Here is a 17,377-nt window from a genome sequence, read left to right as displayed (position 1 = left end):
TGTTCATGTAGAATTTGTAAATCTAAAAGATTACCAAAACCCTATAAAGAAATATGCCTCAGATTTCTCCTCCTAACTCTAAATGCTAGAAGGCAGTGGAATTCCTTCCTTGAATTGTGAAGGAAAGAGGTTGTGTGACCCAAGAATTCTATACCTGGGCAAACTGTCACTCATAATATGTGTACTCTGAAAATAAAGTTCCCAGGATACTCCTTGAACAAACTGGTAAAACATGTGTTCCAGAACAATAAGGATAAATTAAAGTTAGGTACAAATCATCACCACGTCCTGTGGTTCCACCTCTGAAATGAGTTCCCTTTCCATCACCGCCTCTAGTCAAGCCACCATCATCTCTCATCGGGATCACTGTCAGTCTCTTAACTTGCCTTTCTTTTCCACTCTCAACCCTTCCAAGCCATTTCTACATATTATTCAATCATCTGCTAGTAAATCGGATCATGCTTCCTTGCTTAAAATAATTTATGGTTTTGTATGGCATGTAGACTAAATTCAAGCTCCTTATCATGGCTTTCAAGACCTGGCCTGTGCAGACTCAGCCTCCACACATTATCCCCGACCCCACTGTCCTTTCTTTGCTCACCTCACTGCAGACACATAACTACTTATCAGTTCTTTCTTTGAATGTGTCAAGCTCCTTCCTCTGTCAGGGCCTTCACACACGCTGCTCCTTCTACTTGGATCTTTCTTCTCTCAGTTCTCCTTGGCTGGCTCCTCTTTCATGGCATCTTAACTTACTTACACCCCTTCCTCAGATGTTTTCTGGTCTCACAACCTAATAATAGGCATCCTTCTATTTTTCTTGGCATCCTTATCTCAAACCACTAATCACAATCTGTAATCATACATTGACTTGTGTTTACTTGTGTTATATCTGTCTTGCCCGGGAGTGTGAACCCCATGAAGGCAGGGACTGTGTCTATTTTGTTCACCACAGAATTCCCAGGTCTCAGCACTTTGTGGGATATAGGAATGGTGCAAAATATATATTTTTAGGGAACAGGAGAGAAGAAACATTGAAATGAGGCAACTAAATAGAAACAAATATATATGGAAAGATGATGAGGTAGTCGATTTAATTGTAATTTCTAAGGTGATGGCAAATTTTTTTTTTTTTTTATTAAAGAGATGATGCAAAAAAATGGAGTCGGGGCCAGATTTTAAAGTTCTACGTTAAATGAACAAATTCAGTATATACTGCTGATTTAGGGCCAGAAAAAATGGATACAAACTGATGTGACACAGAAGCTCAGAGCAGAATTCGCTGTGCATACAGAGGGATTGTGGCCTTGAAGGAAGGATACAATTCAGTGAATCAGGGAGAGGTGAGAAGGGCCTTTCTTGTGTGTGTGTGTGTGTGTGTGTGTGTGTATGTGTGTAGGAGTAAGGTAGCAAAAGACTAAGCAAGGAGAGCTCTGGAACTGAGACAAGTAAGTGTGTGAGAGGAGACGGTGAGGGGCACAGCTAGGCTTCCATGACCAGAGCGCTCACAGTCGGTTAAAACTCAGAGAAAATCGGAAGTTGCTGCCATGAGGGTGAAGCTTCCTTCCTGGAGGGCTTGGTGGTCCGGACGAGTGTCTGCAGCAGGACATTGGTCCCTGGACACTAAGGACACCTTGTGGCACAATAAGGAAGGGACAGGGCAGACGTAGCAGAGAGGCTACAGGCGCTGGAGGGGCTGCCGCAGAAAGGAAGGCCTGGGAGCAGGGGCATAGCCAATGAAGGGGCACACGAGGTGCCTGGATGACAGAAAAGGAAAGCAGAAGGCTCTGGAAGCAAACTTGCCTGACTCCTTGTGAACCCAGGAGTAGGTCTTGTTAGAGGGAGCGAGAAAACTGCTCTCTCTTCCCAGAAAACAATCTTTCTGCATGTTGAAAATGGGTGCCTCAAGGTGGCCCCCATGGATGTTTCTGCCTGCAGCTTGGGGCACCTTAAGGAACAGTGAAGAGAGGCAGATGTAGCATTCATAGGCAGAAGATCTGGGCTGGCTTGCCTGTCTCTGCCATTTTGTATCTCTGTAACCTCAAACTAGTTCAGTATCTTAAGCTTGCTCTCATTGCAAGGAAGGCACGATAATTAATGTTCCTCACATACTTATGAGTGATCCCTATGTGTAGTAGGCTTTGTAATCTGTAATGTCAATTATACTTGGTCCTGGATAGCGTGGGGGCAAGTGGGCGTGAGTCTCTGGAAAAGCCATCTGTGGGCCTGAACTCCACTGGTTTTTCCTGCCAGGTCCTCACTTGAGCTCAGCCTCAAAGAAAGACTCTGTTGGCCAGCTGAGCAGAACATTCTTCTGTCCAATCTTCAGCTCTGGTAGGAACTTCAAAAGATGATTTTATGTTTCACTGCGTCTCTGAGAAAGTCTGCGATGCACCCATCCCAACCTCTGGGCATCGATCTAGTTTTAGGAGAATTCACAGAAAATGTGAATCTGCGTCCTCTCCACCTGTTACAGAAGCATGCGAAGATAAGGTTTCTAGGGCAATTGCCACTAGATGGCACCATAGCAGTCTCTGTGCATCAGATGAGAACCACTTCAGACAAGAAATACGGTAGCTGTGGGAGTGGGCTGGGGGGTGGTGAGAAGGACACATTTCCATTAAATGACTTGTAAGATACTTTTCTTCAATTCTAATGAGATTGACGGGAATTTCCTCAGATTAATCAGTGAATGGCATGTTGTAGCTCAGCAATGCCATGTATGGAATCAACCATCCCATCTGTGCTTTTGAAAACCTGATAGCAATTTTATCTGGGAGCAATTGCCATCAAAGGGATGCCCATTCCTCTCAAGACCCATCCCAACCACTCTTTATTGCCACCGGACTCAGAATGAAGGTCAGATCACAGCTTTGCCTAGAGGAGACAAGTACAAAATCTGACTCAGGAAGAAATCGTTTGTACACTAAAAGAAGTGCAAGATTTGGTAATATGTATTGGAAGAAATCTGGGAAATATATGGAGGAGTACATTCTAAGGGTGCTAGACTAAGGATGATAGAGTATAGCACTTTATCAAATCAAATTTATTGGGTACATTTATTAAATATTCTGGGTTTAATGTATTAGCCCTTACAACTGGAAATAGCTCTAAAATTTTCTTGGTTGGCTGATTCAACCTTGGACTCAATAGTGGCATATGCTTAGGGACTTCCCCAGTGGTCCAGTGGTTAAGAATCCGCCTTCCAATGCAGGGGACGCAGGTTTGATCCCTGGTCGGGGAACTAAGATCCCACATGCCGTGGGGCAACTAAGCCCATGCGCCACAGCTACTGAGCTCACGCACCTCAATGAGAGAGCCAGCGTGCTTCAAACTACAGAGCTCACGCATCACAACTAGAAAGAGAAAACCCTTATGCCACAACTAAAGAGAAACCAGAGCGCCACAACGAAGAGCCCACGCACCGCAACGATAAATATCCCACTTACCTCAATGAAGATCCCGCGTGCCACAACTAAGACTCGATGCAGCAAAAAAAAAAAAAAAAAAATTATGGCATATGCTTAATAAGGTTGGAATGCTGGGACTTCCCTGATAAGATGTAGAGAAAAGCATTCAAGACTTAAGGAGAAAGGAATGAAGTGACTTTATCACATGAGATCCACACACTTACCCCCAATACATCAACCCGAGAGCCCAGAGGACAATTCATTTAGACAATGAAAAATAAATTTCTGATGGTAGCACTTGCATCTCTGAAAAACTCCATGGTGGCTGTTTTCTGTAAGCCAGATGTAGTGGTGAAATATGTCTCTGTAACTTGAGCTCCCTGTTTTCACTGGGAGGGATGGCATTCCCTTAAAATAGAGGCCAAATAACAGAACATAGCCACCAGAGACAAGACCATATTTATTATAAAAAGCAACAGAGGCATAGTGGCAATCATTCTTTTGAAACCTAGGGATTTTTAGTGGGACTAATTGATCATGGTACACCTAGGAATGAAAATGATGACAGCCTACTAAAATGTTGCTTGATCTATATAAAAAGCCTAGTGGCCAAAAACCTGACTTGAGTGACCTCTCAACAAATTTCTAGACCTAAGGCAGTTCCAGATGAAGAGTCCCTTGATTGAAGGGGGACAAAATCACCCACACTGTGGCTTTCAGTTAGAATCTTTCTCCAGCTGCTCCAGTGCTTGCTTAATGGGCCTATGTACAAAGTGGCCATAATGGCAGAGATGGGGACTATGTGTGGGTGCCGTAACCAGGGCTTTTCTGACTATCAGCGCTGCTGAATGCCTAACTTGCCAACTAAACTAAGCCCCTGATACGGCACCACTCTCCAAGGGCCAGCCCCCAGGGGCAAGTTGATTACATTGCACCCCTTCTGTCATGCAGGGGAGAAAAAATTTTCCTCACTGGAGGAGACATGTATTCTGAGTACATATTTGCTTTCCTGCCCAAGAACCTTCTGCCAGAAACATCTGTGATTACAAAATATGGCGTACTGTACACAACATGGCTGCTGATCAAGAGAGTCATTTCAAAAGAAGTGCAGCAATGGGTTCATGCCCATGGGATTACACCACATACTTCACCCCCCAGAAGCAGCTGGCCTAACAGAAAGATGCAATAACTTACTGCAGTTATGGTACCAGTTGAGAAATTACACCCTGAGAGGACAGAGTTTCTTCCTCAAACGATGTAGATTACATTTTGAATCACAAACAAATATATAGTCCTGCGTTTCCCATAGCCAGACTACATGGGGCTGGGAATTAGAGGTGGAAATAGAATGGCTCTTCTCACTCTTAAATCTCATAGTCTGCTCACAGATTTTTTTTTTTTTTTTTTGCTTCCAATCCCTGTGACTTTGAGCTCTGCTGGTTTGAAGTCTTGATTCCCAAGAAACAAATGCTTCTACTAGGACATGCACAAATGTTGCATTGATTTGGAAGATGAGACTGCCACCTGGCCATTTTGGGTTCCTCATGCTACTGAACCAACAGGCAAAGAAAAGAGTTACTCTGCTGGCTGGGTTGACTGATACTGATTACCGAAGGAAAATTGGGTTGCTGCCACCCAATGGGGGCAGGGAGGACTATATCCGAAATGCAGAGTGCTTTTTAGTATTTTCATGTCCAATAGTAAAAGTTAATAGAAGATGACCATTTTCCCACCCCACTGCCAAAGCCATAACCAGTGATGATTCAGACCCTTTAGGCAAGATAGATTACCCCATTATATTAAAAAAAACCCCTCAACCATCTTAGGTACTGGATGAAGACAAAGGAAATATGAAATAGAATATGGAAGAAGGAAGTTATAATTATCAATTATGGCCTGATGACCAGTTATGTACTTGCTTATTATGTGAATGTGTGTGTATATATAATTGTATACATTAACCATTTTATTCTTCTCTCTCCTTCTTCTCTTTATTATTTGGAAGGGTAAATTTATTCATATAAATTTGGTTTTTAAGAAGCATATATTCAGATGGGATTGTGACTGAATTTGAGAAATAATGGACTTTGCTCAGAGATGGGTGCAATGACAGTTGGGACTTTACAAATCTGAATTTGGGGAGAAGGCAACACTGTCTTGGTTTATATGCAGAAAAGTTGCATTTTGAGGAGGAAACAAAGAGGTTTTTTATGATTATATCAAAGTTCAAATTTTTGTAGAGTAGTGTTATGGATGCTGAATAGACAAAGGTGGACTGTATCAGTTATTAAGTCATTGTGTCTCAACTCCAAACCTTTTTTTTTTTTTTTGAATGTGAAAATAACTTTATTTTGCTTGGGGGGAGTGGGCAGGTGTCCAGTCTGAGAGCTTCTGGAATTGTTTCTTGGTGCCAGTGGCCTTGGTAACCTTGAACACAAGGATGCTAGAGCTAGGACTCTGAAAATCACAATTTTGCTTTTCCAGTTGGCTCTGCTGATAGGAACACTAGATGGAGACTGCAAGGCTGAAGGAGGAACAAGGAGTCTGCTCCTTGCTGTGTATTTCTTGAGGGTTTCCTGTCTGGTTGTGTTTCCTGTGAGTATTACCCCAGAAAACTTCATCATAACATAAGCATTTTCTTCTTGTAGCAGCAGCTGAATTCAGTTTATAGTTTTTCTAAAATTTGCAGTATAGCCTCATTTGGTCTCCCTTGGGGATACCAGCAATAGCCAGCCAGTGCCCCTTCTGCAGAGATCTGGGTCCCAGTCCCCTGGGTCCCCTCTTCTGAACTCAGTTGTTTAACACTGGCTGAGCAATGCCTCCTACTAAGAGGTCTGAGTTTCAGTTCCTCAGGGCCTCTCTACTAAGTTTTAATAATTTCAACCTTTTCCCTGTGCATCCTCAGATCTTAACCATTGCAACTTCTATGATATTTCACAATTACCTTTTAACCCTTTTTGTTACTGTGATGGTTAGTCTTATGTGTCAACTTGACTAGTCTATAGTATCCAGTTATTTCATGAAATACTAATCTAGGTGTTGTTCTGGAGATATGTTGTAGATTTGGTGAACATCTATAAACAATTGACTTTAAGTAGAAATTACTCACCATAATGTGGGTGGTCCTCATCCAATCAGTTGAAAGACCTTGAGAGCAAAAACAGGTTTCCTGGAGGAAGAAAAAATTCTGTTTTAAGACTGCAACATTAGCTTTTGCCTGAGAATTATCAGCCTGCCAACCTGCCCGACAGATTTCAGACTTGCTAGCCTCTATAATTGTGTAAGTCAATTCCTTGAAATAAATCTATTTACATTGTAAATCAATTATATTTCAATAAAATAAATAAAACTAATAAAATCTATTTATATATTAAAAGATTTTGGGTCTATTTCTATGGAGACTCCTGATTGATATAGTTACCTATTTTGTATCTTTAACTTTATATCTATTAACTTTGTATCTATTAATCATGATTAGCAACATGATTCCGGGGATTGGAATCAACAAAATGCAAGCAGCATAATCTTATGTAAAACATAGTCTTAGCAAAAAAAATGACATCAAGGCAAATCATAAACACGTCTTAGAAGCATTCAGATAAAAAAGACACATTGAGTACAGAAGAACAAAGATAAGGTTGATAGCAGATTTCTCATTGGAAACAATGCAAATGAAAAGACAGTGAAGCATTATCTTTAAAGTACTGAAAAAATCTGTCAATCTACAGTTCTACAACTAGTGAAAGTATCGTTTTAAAATGAAGGTAATGGGACTTCCCTTGTGGCACAGTGGTTAAGAATCTACTTGCAAATGCAGGGGACATGGGTTCGATCCTTGGTCCAGGAAGGTCCCACGTGCTACAGAGCAACTAAGCCTGTGAGCCACAACTACTGAGCCTGTGCTCTAGAGCCCACAAGCCACAACTACTGAGCCCACGTGCCTCAACTACTGAAGCCCACGTGCTTAGAGCCTGTGCTCCACAACAAGAGAAGCCACTGCAATGAGAAGCCCGCGCACCACAACAAAGAGTAGCCTCCGCGTGCCGTGACTAGAAAAAGCCTGCATGCAGCAACAAAGGCCCAACACAGCCAAAAATAAATAAATAAATAAATTTAAAATAAAATGAAGGTAAAATAAAGACTTCTTTAGGTATACAAAAGTTGAAAAAATTCATTGCCAGGAGGACCACACTACAAGAAATGTTAAAGAAAATCGTTTGGCAGAAGAAAAATGATACTAGATGGGAATCTGAATGTACACAAAGGATTAAAGAGCATTGGAAATGGTACTACATGAATAAATTATCAGATTTTTTTCTTTTAAAAATATCTTTAAATAATAATTGACTTTAAAAAATAGAAATAATGTATTTTGGAGTTTATAAAATAAGTATGGGTAAAATATGACAAAAATAGCATAAAGGCTGGGAGGGGAGAAATGGATGTACACTATTGTAAGGTTTTATACTTAACCTGAAGTAGTATAATATGATTTGGAGGTAGACTGTGATGAGTTAAAGATGTCTACTGAACCCTAAGGCAACCACTAAAATAACAAAACAAGGAGTTATACGTAATAAGCCAACAAAGAAGATAAAATGGAATCATTATCATCATCGTCATCATCATCATCATCATCATCACAAACTCAATGAATTCAAAAAAAGTCAGAAAAAAGGCGGGAGGGAAGCTTTAAAAAACAGATGGCACAAATAGAAAACAAACAACCAGAGGGTAGACTTAAACCTAACCATATCAATAATCACATTAAATGGCTTAAATACCTTAATTAAAAGCAGAACTCATCAGATTGGATTAAAAAATAAGACTGAAATATGTGCTGCTGTCTATACGAAAAACACTTTAAAGGCAAAAAATAAGTTAAAAGTAGAAGAGTACAGAAAATGCCAAAAGATATACCATGCTAACACTAGTCAAAAGTAAACTGGAGATTACACACACATACATGTTTTCTGATCACAATGGAATTAAATTAGAACTCAATAGGAGAAAAATATTTGGAAAATCCCCAAATATTTGGAAACTAAATAATACACTTCTAAATTTGTGGAATGCTACTAAAGGAATACTTAGGGGGAATTTATAGCACCAAATGCCTGTATTAGAAAAGAATTTCCTCTATCTGCTAAAGGGCAACTATGGAAAACCTATAGCTAACATCATACTTAATGGAGAAAGACTGAATACGCTCTCCCTAATATCAGGAGCAATACAAGGATATTCACTCTCAACACTGTATTTGAGATCCTAGCTCCACTGCGATAAGGCAAAATAAATAAATACATATGTAAACAAACAAACAAATGAAAGGCATCCAGATTTAAAAGGAAGGAATAAAACTGTCTTTATTCATAGTCTTCATAGAAAATTTTATAGAATCTACAAAAAGCCTACTGGAAATAGTAGGTGAGTCAAACAAGGTTGCAAAATACCAAATTGATATACAAAAAATTGATTGTGTTTCTAAATTCAAATTTCAATTACATTTCTATATATAGAAATGAACAATCAGAAATCAAAATTGAAAACTACTACTTACAATAGCATAAAAATGTGAAATACCTAAGTTTAAGTTTGATAAAAGATATGAAAAATTGTTCAGTGAAAAGTACAAAACATTGTTCAGAGAAATTAAAGAAGACCTAAATAAATGGAAAGATGTACCTTATTCATGTGTCAGAAGACTCAATGTTGTTAAGATAGCAATTCTTCCCAAATTGATCTATAGATTCAATAAATACTGATAAAAATTCCAATAGGCTTTTTGTTGAAATTGACAAGCTTATTCTGAAATTCACGCAGAAATTCAAAGGACTGAGAATAGCCAAAGCAACTTTGAAAAAGAAGAATACATTCACAGGGCTAACACTTCCTGATTTCAAGGCATATTTACAAAGCTATAGTAATCACGACAGTGTATAAAGATAAATAGATCAGTGAAAGAGAATAGACCTGCACACATCTGGATAACTGATTTTTGACAAAGATGTAAAGGTATTCAGTGAAGAAGGGATAGTCTTTCTGCAAATGGTGCTGTAACAACTGGATATCCATATTTTTAAAAAGTGAAACTCGATCCTTACCACACACCATATACAAAAATGGATCATAGGTTTAAATGTACAACTTAAAATTATTATAAGACTTCTAGAAGAAAACATGAGAAAAAATTTCTGTGACCTTGGCTTAGGGAAAGATTCCATAGATATCACACCAAATGCACAATCCATAAAAGAGCAAGTTGATAAGTTGGACTTGTTGACCCGAAACAAATAGACCATCAGATATTTCTCCAGCAAAGATGGTTTTAATTGGGATCAGCAGAGAATTGCAATTCTAGGTCTGCAACAACGGAAAGCCACACGCAAGTCCCTACATGGGAAGGGAAGGAGACCACTTTCATAGGGAGGAAAAGGAAGTTGGGAGGGCTGTAGTAAACAAAGATTCCATGGCTTTTCATTGGCTGAGTCCTTGCCTGGAAAGAAGAGTCTTCTTTCTTCCTGTTGGACTCTGTTATCATCACAGGGCGTGGGAGCTCCCCCTTCTGGACTCCCAACTCTATTTAATTGAGGTTTCTGTTTTATTAATCTTTTACAGACTTCACCAATATAAAAAATTTCTGCTCTTCAGAAGTCACTGTTAAAATAATGTAAAGACAAGCCACAGAACGGGAAAAAATATTTTCAAAGTATGTACCTGATAAAAGACTTGTATTCAGAAAATATAAAGTACTCTCTAAACTTTGTAATAAGAAACAAACAATTCAATTTAAAAAATGGGCAAAATATTTGAACAAACACTTCACCACAAATGTTATACTGGATGGCAAATAAACAATGGAAAGATGTTCAACATCGTGAGTCATCCGGGAAATGCAAATTAAAATGTGACAATAACAAAAAAGAAGCCAACTCATAGATATAGAGAACAAACTAGTGGTTACCAGAAGGGAGAGGGAAGGGGGAAGGGCAATACAGAGGTAGGGGAGTAAGAGGTGCAAACTCTTAGGTATAAAATAAGCTACAAAGATATATTGTACAATGCAGGAATATAGCCAATATTTTGTAATAACTATACATGGAGTATAACCTTTAAAAATTGTGAATCACTATATTACATACCTATAACTTATATAATATTGTACATCAACTATACTTCAATTTAAAAAACTGACATCTTCAACCACACACACACACACACACACACAACCCCACAATGAAGTACTACTACACTGGAATTTATTAGAATGGCTAAAATGTTAAAAGACTGGCCTACTGAGTTTTGGTGAGGATTCTCATTGGTGGGAATGCAAAATGGTACAACCACTTTGGAAAACAGTTTGGCAGTTTCTTAAATAACTAAACAGACATCTACCACATGATCCAACCTTTTCACTATACAGCATCTACTCAAGAGAAAAGAAAGCACGTGTCAATACAAAATCTTCTACACAAATAGCAGCTTTATTTGCAATAGCTTGAAACTGGAAACAGCCCAATGTCCATTAGAAGGTGAATGGATAAAGAAATTGTGGGGACTTCCCTGGTGGCACAGTGGTTAAGAATCTGCCTGCCAATGCAGGGGACACGGGTTTGATCCTTGGTCCGGGAAGGTCCCACATGCCGCAGAGCAACTAAGCCCATGCACCACAACTACTGAGCCTGTGCTCTAGAGCCTGCGAGCCACAACTACTGAGCCCGTGTGTCACAGCTACTGAAGCCCGTGCACCTAGAACCCGTGCTGCGCAACAAGAGAAGCCACCGCAATGAGAAGCCTAGCCACAACAACGAGGAGTGGGCCCTGCTCGTCGCAACTAGAGAAAGCCCGCGTGCAGCGACGAAGACCCAATGCAGCCAAAAATAAATAAATAAATAAATCTATTAAAAAAAAAAAGAAATTGTGGCATCCATGGCTCAGTAGAAAAGAGAAATGAACTACTCATACATGGAACACCATGGATGAATCTCAGGGATGCATTACAGTGAGTTAAAGAGGCCAGACAAAAAAGACTATATCTTATATGATGCTATTTATATAATACACTAGAAAAACCAAACTAATCTATGCTGTCAGAAAACAGACCAGTTGTTGTCTTGTCAGGAGTAGGAGTGGGGACATGAGTAAGAGGAGCAGGAGAGAAGGATTACAATGTAGCAGGAGAAAACTTTTGGAGGTGCTGGATAAGTTCATAATCTTGATTGAAATGATGGTTTTATGAGTGTAGACATACATCAAAGCTTATCAAATTGTACACATTAGTCATAATAAAAAGATCAACCAATTCAGAAGTTCACAAAGAAAATAAGTGAAGATTTTCTCTTCCCTCCAGATTTGGCTTGGGTTTGTAGTTTAGCATGTCTTAACATCATCGAGACCTGGGCTGTCCAATTTGGTAACCACTAGTCACAAGTGGACATTCGAATTTAAATTAATTACAATTAAAAATTCATTTCCTCAGTGGCAACAGCCACATTTAAGGGCTAATTTGCCATATGTGGCCAGTGGCCAGTGGCCACCATATTGGTCAGTGCAGATTATAGAACATTCTGCCATCAGAGAAGGTTCTCTTTCCTAGACTCTGTAGGGATTTGGGGGTTGCCATAGTCTTATAAACAACTTTGCAAACAACTTAGATCTTTGCTGGTTGTTTATTGAGCAATTAATTTGTACCAGAAAATTTGTACCCTTTAAATGAATTATCTTTAATTCTTACAAGGAAAGACTAAGGCTCAGAGAAGTTTAAATAGTTTCCCGAGGCTCACAGTTACTAAGTGTTATAGCTAAAATGTAAATCTATATCTATCTAAGCCCAAAGCCTGAACTCTTAGGTGATTCTCATATATCCTATGGTTAGGCCACACCTTTTAAATTCTATACTTGTGAAAGTTTCTTTTTAGATTCAAACATGGAGCCTTATATTGTCCCTCCAGATAGGCAAAATATCTTAGGATCCTCATTCTGTCACTTCATATGCCCACTAGCCTTCCAAGTTTCATGTCTTTAGCAACTTTGATAAGCATGGTTCCTAAACTGTATTCAACCAAGTGATTGATAAAAATCATTGACAGGATAAGGGAAAGGGTGGAGGTCCATGGCCAGCTATTAGAATACCCCATTTAGGTTGACATCACTTTATCAGTCTGTACCCTTTGAGCTACTAGCATCCTACCCCATTCTTGTCCATATATCCAGATTCTGGGGATGTGCTCTGTACTTGGAGACTAAAGGCCCTTTAGCACCATCTAAAATTATATACTAATGTTTACTGGCTGATATAATTGCTTCTAGATGTTAGCAAACAATGTATGCTTCTAACCAAACATGGGGCCTGGGAGGATCAAGATACTGATACCTAGTGATGATGCTTCTCATTTTCCACTTAGCCCTCCTTTTCCTCCTTGGGTGTCCCCACCTTTAAAGTGATTGTTTTGATCATCTGTTGCCCAAAACAAACCATCTCAAAACAGTGACTTTAAACAATAACAATCATTTATTTGCTCATGAATATGAAATTTGGGCATGCTTGGTGACAATAGCCTTTATTCTATGTGGCATCAGCTGGGATGACTTGAAGGACAGGGGGAGACTGGTGCAATGAGGTTCCTCTGACATAAGCTCATTAAGTATAAACTGTGAGGATCTAGTGATCTTGCCTCATGCCTTCCTGCGACCCTCCTTCCCACCCTGCTTTCAAACTCTGCCCATGTTGACCAACATATATTTCCCAGTACTTGCCATCCTCAGCCATCTCTAGGCCTCCATCTAGCATTCCTTTCTTTCCCTTTCCTTGACTAACTACTACGCATCCTTGAAGACTCAGCTAAGGGGTCACCTTCACCTGAAAGCCTTCTCTGATATCCTTTACCCCATACACTTCGATTTGCATTAAGTACCTCTCCACTGTGTTCCCACAGCACATATGTTCCCCTTTCAAGGCATTTATCCTTCTGTGATTGATTGTCCTTTTATTTTATTTATTTAAATTAATTTTTATATTTTGACTGTGTTGGGTCTTCGTTTCTGTGTGAGGGCTTTCTCTAGTTGCGGTGAGCGGGGGGCCACTCTTCATCGTGGTGCGCGGGCCTCTCACCGTCGAGACCTCTCTTGTTGCGGAGCACAGGCTCCAGACGCGCAGGCTCAGCAGTTGTGGCTCACGGGCCCAGTTGCTCCGTGGCATGTGGGATCTTCCCAGACCAGGGCTCGAACCCATGTCCCCTGCATTGGCAGGCAGACTCTCAACCACTGCGCCACCAGGGAAGCCCCTGATTGTCCTTTTATTTGCCTGTCTGTCCCACTAGACCCTTAGCTCTTTACAGGAAGGAACTGCCGTGTTTTTATATTGCCAGTGTGTGATGATAAAATAAATTTTCATATGTTGAGGTATGGGGAAGTCATTCTGACTTGTACTTGAGTTAACTTGAACTTTATCCTAACTAGAACAGCCTGTTTGTGGTCTATCAAACATAACTTGTACATCTGCTTTAATTATTAAAGAAGAGGACACATTGAGCAGAAGTAAAGAATGTCCACACTAAAAATAAAGATTAACACAGGGCCCTGCTTAGTTTCAAGGCTATGACACAAAGAATGTGGTGGTCTCTAGAAGGTGGCAAGGAAACAGATTCTGCCCTAGAGCATCCAGAAAGAACGCAGCCTTGCTGACACCTTGGTTTTAGCCCAATGAGACTGAGGGTGGACTTCTGACCTCTAGAACTGTGAGGGGAATATACTTGAGAAACTGGGGATTTGCCACATGCCCAGATTTATTCAGTTTTTGCACAACAGCGTGAGAATCAAGAAGGACCCTGGGCTTGTGGTAACCAACATGCATTTTGGGACCATACCCGTGAGGCTGTTCAAGCACAAGGCGGACTCCCGCAGCCACCGGCGAGGCATCATCTTCTTCCATGGAGGCACCGTATTAGGGAACCTGGAGAAAAAGCCACATTCACAGAAAGATAGACAAGATGAAAAAGCAGAGGGCTATGTACCAGATGAAGAAACAATATAAAAACCCAGAAAAACATCTAAATGAAGTGGAGATAGGCAACCTTCCAGAAAAAGAATTCAGAATAATGATAGTGAAGATGATCCAGGACCTCGGAAAAAGAATGGAGGCAAAGATCAAGAAGATGCAAGAAATGTTTAACAAAGACCTAGAAGAAGTAAAGAACAAACAAACAGAGATGAACAATACAATAACTGAAATGAAAAATACACTAGAAGGAATCAATAGCAAAATAACTGAGGCAGAAGAACAGATAAGTGACCTGGAAGACAGAATGGTGGAATTCACTGCTGTGGAACAGAATAAAGAAAAAAGAATGAAAAGAAATGAAGACAGCCTAAGCAACCTCTGGGACAACATTAAACGCAACAACATTCGCATTATAGGGTTCCCAGAAGGAGAAGAGAGAGAGAAAGGACCTGAGAAAATATTTGAAAAGATTATAGTCGAAAACTTCCCTAACACGGAGAAGGAAATAGCCACTGAAGTCCAGGAAATGCAGAGAGTCCCATACAGGATAAAACCAAGGAGAAACATGCTGAGACACATAGTAATAAAATTGGCAAAAATTAAAGACAAAGAAAAATTATTGAAAGCAGCAAGGGCAAAACAACAAATAACAGACAAGGGAACTCCCGTAAGGTTAACAGCTGATTTCTCAGCAGAAACTCTCCAAGCCAGAAGGGAGTGTCATGACATATTTAAAGTGATGAAAGGGAAGAATCTACAACCAAGATAACTCTCCCCAGCAAGGATCTCATTCAGATCCGATAGAGAAATCGAAAGCTTTACAGACAAACAAAAGCTGAGAGAATTCAGCACCACCAAACCAGCTCTACAACAAATGCTAAAGGAACTTCTGTACGTGGGAAACACAAGAAAAGAAAAGGACCTACAGAAACAAACCCAAAACAATTAAGAAAAATGGGAATAGGAACATACATATCAATAATTACCTTAAACATGAATGGATTCAATGCTCCAACCAAAAGACACAAGCTCGCTGAATGGATACAAAAACAAGACCCATCTATATGCTGTCTACAAGAGACCCACTTCAGACCTAGGGACACATGCAGACTGAAAGTTAGGGGATGGAAAAAGATATTCCATGCAAATGGAAATCAAAAGTAAGCTGGAGTAGCAATACTCATATCAGATAAAATAGATTTTAAAACAAAGAATGTTACAAGAGACAAGGAAGGACACTACATAATGATTCAGGGATCAATCCAAGAAGAGGATAGAACAATTATAAATATATATGCACCCAACATAGGAGCACCTCAATACATAAGGCAACTACTAACAGCTATAAAAGAGGAAATCAACAGTAACACAATAATAGTGGGGGACTTTAACACCTCACTTACACCAATGGACAGATCATCCAAACAGAAAATTAATAAGGAAACACAAGCTTTAAAGGACACAATAGACCAGATAGATTTAATTGATATTTATAGGACATTCCACCCCAAAACAACAGATTACACTTTCTTCTCAACTGTGCATGGAACATTCTCCAGGATAGATCACATCTTGGGTCACAAATCAAACCTCAGTAAATTTAAGAAAATTGAAATCATATCAAGCATCTTTTCTGACCACAACGCTATGAGATTAGAAATCAATTAGAGGGAAAAAAACGCAAAAAACACAGATACATGGAGGCTGAACAATAACTTACTAAATAACCAAGAGATTACTGAAGAAATGAAAGAGGAAATCAAAAAACACCTAGAGACAAATGACAATGAAAACACGATGATCCAAAACCTACGGGATGCAGAAAAGCAGTTCTAAGAGGGAAGTTTATAGCAATACAAGCCTACCTCAAGAAACAGGAAACATCTCAAATAAACAATCTAACCTTACACATAAAGGAACTAGAGAAAGAAGAATAAACAAAACCCAAACTTAGCAGAAGGAAAGAAATCGTCAAGATCAGAGCAGAAATGAATGAAATAGAAAAAAAGAAAACAATAGCAAAGATCAATAAAACTAAAAGCTGGTTCTTTGAGAAGATAAACAAAATTGATAAACCATTAGCCAGACTCATCAAGAAAAAGAGGGAGAGGACTCAAATCAATAAAATTAGAAATGAAAAAGGAGATGTTACAACAGACACCGCAGAAATACAAAGCATCCTAAGAGACTACTACAAGCAACTCTATGCCAATAAAATGGACAACCTGGAAGAAATGGACAAATTCTTAGAAAGGTATAACCTTCCAAGACTGAACCAGGAAGAAATAGAAAATATGAACAGACCAATCACAAGTAATGAAATTGAAACTGTGATTAAAAATCTTCCAACAAACAAAAGTCCAGGACCAAACAACTTCACAGGTGAATTCCATCAAACATTTAGAGAAGAGCTAACACCCATCCTTCTCAAACTCTTCCAAAAAATTGCAGAGGAAGGAACACTCCCAAACTCATTCTATGAGGCCACCATCACCCTGATACCAAAACCAGACAAAGACACTACAAAAAAAGAAAATTACAGACCAATATCACTGATGAATATAGATGCAAAAATCCTCAACAAAATACTAGCAAACAGAATCCAACAACACATTAAAAGGATCATACAGCATGATCAAGTGGGATTTATCCCAGGGATGCAAGGATTCTTCAGTATATGCAAATCAATCAATGTAATACACCATATTAACAAATTGAAGAAGAAAAACCATATGATCATTGCATGCAGAAAAAGCTTTTGACAAAATTCAACACCCATTTATGGTAAGAACTCTCCAGAAAGTGGGCATAGAGGGAACCTACCTCAACATAATAAAGGCCATATATGACAAACCCACAGCCAATATCATTCTCAATGGTGAAAAACTGAAAGCATTTCCTCTAAGATCAGGAACAAGACAAGGATGTTCACTCTCACCACTATTGTTCAACATAGTTTTGGAAGTCC

Source organism: Balaenoptera acutorostrata, chromosome 1, assembly GCF_949987535.1.
Source record: "Balaenoptera acutorostrata chromosome 1, mBalAcu1.1, whole genome shotgun sequence".
Taxonomy (NCBI): domain Eukaryota; kingdom Metazoa; phylum Chordata; class Mammalia; order Artiodactyla; family Balaenopteridae; genus Balaenoptera; species Balaenoptera acutorostrata.
Note: the sequence above shows the minus strand (reverse complement) of the source record.